The sequence below is a fragment of the Centruroides vittatus genome, unplaced genomic scaffold (genome assembly GCF_030686945.1).
Source record: "Centruroides vittatus isolate TY-2023 unplaced genomic scaffold, ASM3068694v2 contig_18, whole genome shotgun sequence".
NCBI classification, from domain to species: Eukaryota; Metazoa; Arthropoda; class Arachnida; order Scorpiones; family Buthidae; genus Centruroides; species Centruroides vittatus.
The window spans coordinates 6,722,691-6,731,826 of record NW_027121101.1 but is presented as its reverse complement, the minus strand read 5'-3'; the positions used below and the strand labels follow the sequence as shown (position 1 = coordinate 6,731,826).

The 9,136-nt window shown below is 38.8% G+C and overlaps 1 long non-coding RNA gene across 1 annotated transcript; it reads left to right on the top strand.

Annotated features, from left to right (window-relative positions):
- The first annotated feature begins 8,529 nt into the window (after positions 1-8,529).
- Positions 8,530-8,911, top strand: LOC136969731 (uncharacterized). The gene is made up of 2 exons (XR_010879861.1): positions 8,530-8,665; positions 8,737-8,911. It is a non-coding gene; the product is annotated as an uncharacterized lncRNA (long non-coding RNA).
- The last annotated feature ends 225 nt before the right edge of the window (positions 8,912-9,136 follow it).

The window sequence follows — 9,136 nt, the reverse complement described above, 5'->3', positions numbered from 1 at the left end:
CTAGGGGCGCTATCTTAAAGATATTACGAGTGGAATTTGTAAATTGTTTGGATTGGATTCGTTACGCAAAGGATCAGAGTACAATTATTTATAAAGCCTACTTCTATTTTATCTATTAAAGGAAGATGTACCTCGCGATTGTTTACTTTATTAATGCGGCTGATGAAAACAGTTACTTTTAACAAATTATTAAAAATTATTAGGTTCTGGATAGAGTTTGAACCGAAATGCCCCGAAACTAAAGAATCTCCTCGACAATCTGGAAGAGAAATTTAGTAAATTGATTGTGATTTGTTGATGCTAAGAATCAACGCTTGGACTAAACATACGGCTAGCAGATACGGGGAAACATTATAATCCTAAACTGCCGTAACATACACGAAAGGCCAAAATGGATTCCAATCCAGATTATTTCGAAAAAAGTTCATTTTCTCAGATTTCATTTCAGCAAATCCCAATTATCTCATTGATTTATCAAGCATACATTGTATCGAAATATGTTTTTTATGTGTAAATTATTTTATCGGTAATTTTGAATCTAACATACAACGATAAAAATAACTATAGTATTGGCCTATATTGCCTATTTTTATCATAAAAGAATCCTACGCAGAGTGATTTTTATAATAAAGGATTAATTCAATGATATCTCTAATAAAAAAAAATAGTTATTACTTAACATAATTAATTAATAAACATAGGTCTTTATTATAAAAATTATAATTAATGTAGATCTATATTAATTAAATAAATACTCAATACAACTAAATATTGTTTAATTTTTACAAACACTAATATGAGTAAAAGAATTATGAATTTTTATTACAATTATTGAAGATCAAGTGGGTTATCACTTCGAGATTTTTTTTTTTTTTTTTACCCTTTCCGCTCTGTGGGTACTAGAGAGAGCTTCTTTTTGCAAAGCCATTATGGGTTAGGCCAGGCCCACAATGGGGCGGCCGGGTAGTGAGAGACGGGGCAAACATATCCAGTCGGACCACAGATCTTTTTCGACCCGTCCGAATCCGGTTGTCCTAATACATTTATGTCTTGTGTCTAACGATATCAGGCGCTCTTTTTCAAAATAAAAAATTTCATTTTTATTTTTGCATCAGAATACTGGTACAATTTCATTAGTAAAAAAAAAAATAAATTAATAACTAAATAAAAAAAGAAAAGGTAGCGGCTGTCGGAGTCCTAAGGTTGCAGCCCTTTTTTTAGCTCTTTCCGCCCTGTGAGCACTAAGAAGGCCTCTTTTAGTAGGCCCATTATGGATTCGGCCAGGCCCACAATGGGGCGACCGGGTGGTGAGGGACGGGCCCGACATATCTGAACGAACCACCCCCCGAAAAATTCCTGGGGATTATTGGACCGGTTCGGATTCGATCCCGGGTCCCCCAGAGCGGTAGGCTGCCACCGTGACCGCTCGGCCATCCGGCCTAGGGTTGCAGCCGTATTAGCGCAATGGTTAAGGTGACATTGCCACTTCTCACTACAAAATAGAAACTTCTTGTTTACACACTATACAAAAACCACTACTGTAAAGCAATATCGAGTACTTGCCTGAAGTTTTTAAAGGACATTTGTGATGGCCACCCTATTGTGGATCGAGCCAGAACCACGATGAACTTGAAAAAAATCTTTTTAGCGCCCGCAGAGCAAAAAGAATAAAATAAAATCTGACAAAGTTAACTCATTCAGTTCATGACACTCAGTTTTCTGCTTGCCAAGAACTTTACGTTTTTGATAGACACAAATAATGCAAAAAATTTGTCCCGGTGACATCCAATAAAAAACATTTAGGTCGTTTTAAAACAGCGAGTCTATTCTTCACCGAAATTACCAAAAACACTCAAGAATTGGACTCAACTGTAAATCAGAAAAACAAAATCCAATCTTGTCAAGTATATGTTTGACCACTCTTCGAATTGGATAATGCAAATACATATATTGCACCAAATAATTAAGCTGGAAAATTGATATATTTATTCACATTTTATGCGTCGCGGGCCGCAAAATATATGAATGCGGCCCGAGGACCGCAGGTTGCTCATCCCTGCCCTAGACCATCACTGACGCGCAATTAACTGATTGCCTCTAGAAGTCGGCTTTTTACAGCAACGCAGCTTCCCTGCCATCAAACACGGCACGCCACTGAATCTTATCATTTATTTCACATGTAGTATAGAAATTTGTAATAAGATACATAATGCAATTATAATAAAATATTAATTTTAATTAATTCAAACTACGTTAAAATATGAAAATTTATATTTTAGAAAATTCGGTGGAAGCGCTGCTTCCAGCGCTTCCAATGACGGCACGCCACTGCCGTAAGCAATCCTATTATGGGTTTAACCAGTCCCACAATGGGGCGACCGAGTGGTGAGGGACGGGGCCCGACATATTCGGACGGACCATCCTTTGAAAAATTTCTGGGGATTTATCGACCCGCCGTTCACGTTTTAGGCTGAATACGACGGTTGCGACCTCTCCGATGTGTCGATAGGAATTTTTGAGTTTAACAGTTGATGTTGAAACCGAAAGTCTGATATATTGTAGATGAGTCCAGAATTACAAAATCAAGACCATCGGACTGAAGAGCCGATATGGTGGTTCTGTACGTGGATAGTAATAAACAAGACGGCAGAAAATGGGAAGCGACAAGAAATATTTAAACAAATATAACACTCGAAGGGTATACGTTCACCAGAGTGTATATGGAAGAAATTAAGACGAGTCTTTTCCAGTTAACTCGAGGGATTATGAGTTAGACCCTACGTATATATATGGTTATAGTGTTCACGATTTTCAGTTTGCACATTGAGTATGATGGGAAGATATGGATGGAGGTAGTGTTTTGTGATTATCTGGTAAGCATAGAACTGTGCCAGAGCTCTTTATTGCCATATAGGCTGCTTCATACTTACTTGAGCGTCAATTTTGGGGGATAAGACCAAGGGTTAGAACCTCCGTATGAACGGAACTGAAGTGAAAGTGAAGTTTGAAAGAAATTGGCAAAATAATAGTTTTTCGTTTAAAAGTGGAATAACATTAAATTGCAGGTATTTCTCATACCACACGGTAACTTCTACAACACGGTTTCTCTCTAACACGGTAGGAAAATTGGGGATATCCCACGTAAAATACGACTTTCGGTTTCGCTCTGACACAGTTTGGAAAATCCGTACAAAATTTCACAATTTTTAAGTGTAAACTCCGTTATTCGATTTTCTTTTTATTCAAGCAAGCACGTGTGTCGTCTAAAATTTGCCCATAGATTTTAGAATATTGAAATTTTCAGTTTGTTTTGTGCCTTTTGTCGGGTTTGCTTTAATGAAAACTGATAGTATAATTTTTTCTTCCTTGCACTAGCTCTTCTATTCACCGATGCTGTTGTCGTTGCTTTCAGACCGTCATTATGTTTTGTTTTTATACTTATAGATTAACCTTCGTATTTAATAAAGTTTATTTAAACACTTTTAGATAAGTGTTATTAAACTTTTTTAATCATGAGTAAAATAACGAACGAAATACGGCTATATCTCGGTACTCGAACAATTCGGTGTTCGAACACAAATTTTGGCAAACAGTCGCTCGGTACTTGACTGAACAAACGTGACCTGCTAAAACAAATTATCAGTTAATTAATAACATATTTTGTCATCTATAGCAATTTCTTATGATAAAAATAAAAAATATGAGAATGTTGCTGATACTTCCGATCAACATCAACAAAAAAGCTGAGATGACGACTGTACTTCTCGTAAAAAGAAAACGCTTGCGTTTAACTACAATTAATATTAATGCATAATACAATATTGGGGTTGTTAATTAATTATTAATTGGAAATAAATTATCAATTGCTTTAATAAACACATTTCTCTTAGTAACGTAGTGTTTGCGAATTCGGCCCATGATTGGCTATGATTCTGGAGTAAAGCAAGACATCAGGATTACAACAAAATTTATTGTATCAAAAAACAAATCTTGTAATTTTCAAGAAACTTAAAAATTAAATATCACATCAATCGATCAAATCTCCGAGCCAAATTTCCATACAATCTCAGCAGGTGAATAATACCCGTACAATATAAAATACAGTATTAAGACCAAGCACAACTAAAACAAATTAATTCTTTAAAAACACTAAAAAACTTTAGGTTATAATCCAAGTAAAATAAACTACTCTTTAGCTCCGACTTCGAGTGAGTTATTTAGACAATAAAGAACGAAAAAATGCTATACTTTGATCAACTTCTTTATTTCATTTCCCAAATGCATTTCGCAACGCCTCATCAGTGGGTAGTTGAGTCTCGGTAACCCATTCCTTTTATGCTGGGTGATGTTTTCCCAGCATGCATCTATCTGCATACTGTCATTCAGGTTAATTAAATTTGCATATTCTTTTATACAAAAATGTTCTATTATTCTACGTTTTAAACAATCTTCTTCTTTATAAAGTATTTTTACATTATTTCTATCTATTTTACAAAATTTATTTTTATAATGTAGGTACCACGGCGATTCTTCTCATTTTAATCTTATTGCTGCCTCGTGCTCTTTTAAACGTGTTTCCAACTTCCTTCCGGTTTCTCCAACGTAAGACTTCGTTTGTGGACAAGTACAAGATAATTTATAAATTACACCTGCAACATCAAGTTTGTTTAACATATTTGTATCATCTTTGTTTATGACATTTACTATATTCAACAATTTGTTCTTTTGTTTTGCCACGATACATAAAGATTTCTCGGTCGCCGTCGGGGTTGCCGGTTTCGCGGATTAATGCAACATCAAACTGGATAAAGTTAATATTAAAAATACCGAAAAACCTTTATAATACGGCCAAACGAAAATGAAGTCCGACACATAGGATAAACAGATTGAGCCAGGGACAAGCCACCATTCTTTCTCCTCGAATTTCTGGCTTTAAAAAAAATCCTATGTGTCGGACTTCATTTTCGTTTGGCCGTATTATAAAGGTTTTTCGGTATTTTTAATATTAACTTTATCCAGTTTGATGTTACATTAATCCGCGAAACCGGCAACCCCGACGGCGACCGAGAAATCTTTCCGAAAATCGAAATAATATTGGGCGAAATCCTAGGAATTTGATTTATTTCACGCCATGGCCGAAAATGAACGAAAAAGATGTTTATTCAAACGAATTTCGGGCGATTTTCGGAGATGGTCAAGCCTCCAGACGTAGAATTGAAAAAGATCTCCACGTTGGACATTCTGCACTATGTAAATGCAGAAGATAATTTATTTATCAAATTCCGAACACAAGAAAATGACTGAAGCAAAATTTAAAAAGAAAAAAAAATATATATATAAATGAATTAAAAAAAATAAAATTGATTTTTTAAATTCGAATTTTTACGTTATTCGAACATTGTTGACGCGTCTTTTAACGTTTGTTCGAAAAACGTCACGCATGACGATTCGCAGTTCGATTGTGTTTCTGGTTGTGGTCGGACGTGCTTTTCTTGTGCTCTTGGATTGCGTTGGATTTTTTTGCGGTTTGCGGACTGTTGCGGAGAAGACTGAAGATTTTTGAGGTAAGTCTTAGTCCATATTGACCCTAGACGTAAGAATTTATTTAATATTACTTGGAGAATCGGTCCCAGAAGACATCGTTCGATGGTCGTCCGTTTGCGCTTCGGATTCGAATCTTTTAGATTTAAAAAGGCAGCTGCGGTGAGCATTTTGCTTTTCTCGGAAGAATTTAAGGATTAATTTAAGCTCGAATTAGTTTATCGGAAGATTTATGATATTTTTTAAAAGATTTTTCAAGTTTATTTCGTGTTAATTTTATATGTTCTTCCTTATGTGCTTTTAAAATGGCGTTGAACAAACGAAATATTAGGAAATTTGGTAACAATAGCGTTGTCGGTCGATCGGAGAATACTGGACGAACGAGAGGAATGATTTGTTCTAGTTTTGGGGGTGGCGAGGTAAAGATGACGTTCGATTATAGAAAATCTTGCTTCTAACCCCTTGTGGAGAATGGAAACCGAAGGCGGAGGGTGGTAGGGAGTCTCTCGATCCCAATCCGTCGTCACTCGGGGGATAGAAACGTAAAAAATGCAGATATTTAGCCTTAAAATTCAAAAAGAACCCATTACGTCAATCGCATTCGAATTCGTTAGGCGCTTTCTAATCTCCATAGAAACGGCAACAATTGCCGTTTCTATTGTTGCAACACGATTTTGCGTCACTTTGCACGTTTTTCGCTTGCCGGACGGACGTGTGCGCTCTGTGCTCTTGTTTTCGCTGTGTTTTTTGCCTTTCGTCAGTGTTTTTTGCTACCGGAACGTGGTTTTAAGAAGACTTTTGGACGCCTACATTATACCAAGTAAGATTTTAATTAGAATTTAGCTAGCTGTAAGATTTTATTTTCGTTTCGTTTAGTCCAACTTTCAAAGACGACATCGGCCGGCGTATTTGCGTTTAAATGTGCCGTCGCTTGTGAATTCTTCTTCTTCTTCCTGGTTTATATGGAGATGTTAGCCTTGTATGCTCTTTCTCCGAACAGACGTCGCTTGTGAATCAGGATCCCAAATGACTTTTAAACGAGCCGCCACATTGGAAAGCGACCGAAGCGCCGGAAACGGATTAAGTATTTGCTCATTGGTTTATTTTCGTAATTAATTCTTTTATATTTTATAAACACGGTCAAAGAATAAGGATTATTTATAGAAATTCAATTAAAAATTATTTAATACTAAGTTTAAATAGAATTCCTCGTAATTTTAACTGAAATATACTCTGGTAACATTGATGGACGGAGACCGTATTCCGAAGCATGGGATGTTCCTTGGACAGGTCAAAACTTTCGCCCTTTGACCTCCGACTTTTCCATGCAATTTATGTACTACTTACAACGCTTTTCAATGGCTTATTTTGTCAGAATTAAATTGTCTGCAAACACATCTAATACTAATACACTTAACAGTTATCTATACAGGCTGGACACAAAGAATTCTTTTCCTTAGGCTCTTTGTCTCTTTCCACGAGGTGGTCTTTTCTGAGTACAGTCGATCTGCCAATGCTTTGTGCCAGTTAAACGTTCGTGTCCCGAATGGCGAGTTGGGATGTGGGCACGTTTCGCTTCTTCGTACGTTTCTCTTGTGTTTTGGTCGACTCGTTGGCAATTTCTTTGTACGAAACTCTTAAATGCCGTCGTTGCGTTTATGTGACGTACACGTTAGGGTAAATTGCTCTAGAAGGAAACACTTGTTACGACTCTGGCTCGAGTGCCTTTTCCTCGTGGCTACGTGCGGCGTGTCTTTAATTTACTGTCGTACAAATACAAATTACACGTAAGAGAGTTTCTTCGTTTCGGGTCGGTCGTCTCTACTGCAAATACAGTTGGAACGTTCTAGCAATTTCCGGTAGGATCTAACGCAAACTATCCGAATTCCGATTCGTCGTGAGTATAATCTTGGACTTTTTCTGCGCTAATCGGTCCCAGAAGACATCTCGGCACATCGTTCGATGGTCGTCCGTTTGCGCTTCGGATTCGAATCTTTTAGATTTAAAAAGGCAGCTGCGGTGAGCATTTTGCTTTTCTCGGAAGAATTTAGACATTAATTTTTTTAAGCTTTTGTTTTAATCGACTAATTGCAAACTTTTTTTTTCAGAATGAAGATGTTGGAGTGGTTTCGCCGGAGGTTCCGACGGAAGAATGCGGTGGCGCCGGAGGGAGGGGGTTCCTCGGACGGCTCCGATGAGACGTTCGAGGATCCGGTGGTGGACTTGGTCTCTGCCGAATGTTCGGTGTCGTTGGAGACCGTCGAGCGAGAGGCAGCGGGTGGTGACGACCTTCCCCCAGTGCGTGTGGCGTGGCACTCTCCCGGAGGCGGGAGAGTTCTGAGTCCATTCCACTTGGCCAAGGTCGTCAGGGATCAGCCAGCCACAGACCTTGTTGTGGAAGAAGTACGGCGTAACAACACCTACGAGGTTTCTCGGAATTCGTTGTTACTTCGTATGTTCGGGTTGTCTGCCTCTTCGTCCACGCTCGCGACGTCGTCGCCATCGTCTTTCGGAAGTCGGAACGGGGAAGAATCGGAGGAGAGCGCCGCCGAAGTCGAGGGACCGCGGTTTTGTTGCTGCGGGTGGCTGCGTTTCCCTTGGCCTAGGCGGTGATCCTCCTCGATTTTCCCCAACTCGTCCTTTGCACCCGGATGCGACATTCTGACCGGATTCGACACTTTTCTCCCGGACTCGACACCTTTTCCCGGACGTGACTGTCTCCTACCCGGACGTGACCCACGGACTTGTCTCCCGAACGTGACACTCGATAGACGACAACGGATTTGACTCCCGATTCTGACCACCCGGACGTGACACGTTTACTCACCGGACGTGACATTTGACCGACCTTTCTTCCCAAACAGCTGTTACGAGGATTGAGCTTCCGGTTAGGTTAGGTCAGGTCCTTCGCTCTCCTCATGACACTGTTCGGGAAGAAAGACTAGCTGATACAGGTAATAATGTTGAGCTTAGATAATAAATGAATGAACTTCTTCTTTTCTCACTGTCTTTGTGTTTTGTAGGAACATTTGGGAGGGAGATACTTCTCCCTCCCCAACTTTACCACGAAGAGGACGAAGTGGCCATTTATCGTAAAAGTGAATATTTTCCGAAGTCTCCGATGGTAAGATCTCTTTCGTTTCATTTTCAACACATCTTATTCTCGTACGTAATTTACTGTTTTTCTGTTTTTAGACATGCCGAAAATGTTCTTCGATCACACGCACACACACACACACGGACATAACATCACTGTACACGAAGATATACACCGTTTAAGCTTTACTCGAATTCTCGCACTCACGCACTTACACATCAAGCGCCTCGTTCTGTGTATGTAATTCGACACAATGAAACAACCCGAACACTCGCTTCCCACAAATCCAACCCCTGGGTCCTCGTCCCGGGAAGTGGAAACGCCAATTTTAAAGATTAAAGTACTTTAAATTGGCGGCCGAAGGGGCTCTGGTAATCACACTTCTTGCATGGATTAAATGGAATTTCACACATTAGCATAAATAATCGTTTTGTGATGAATTTTTCTGTTAAATTTAGTGTGGTAAGAAATTATCTGCGCACAAATCTCGCTCGTATT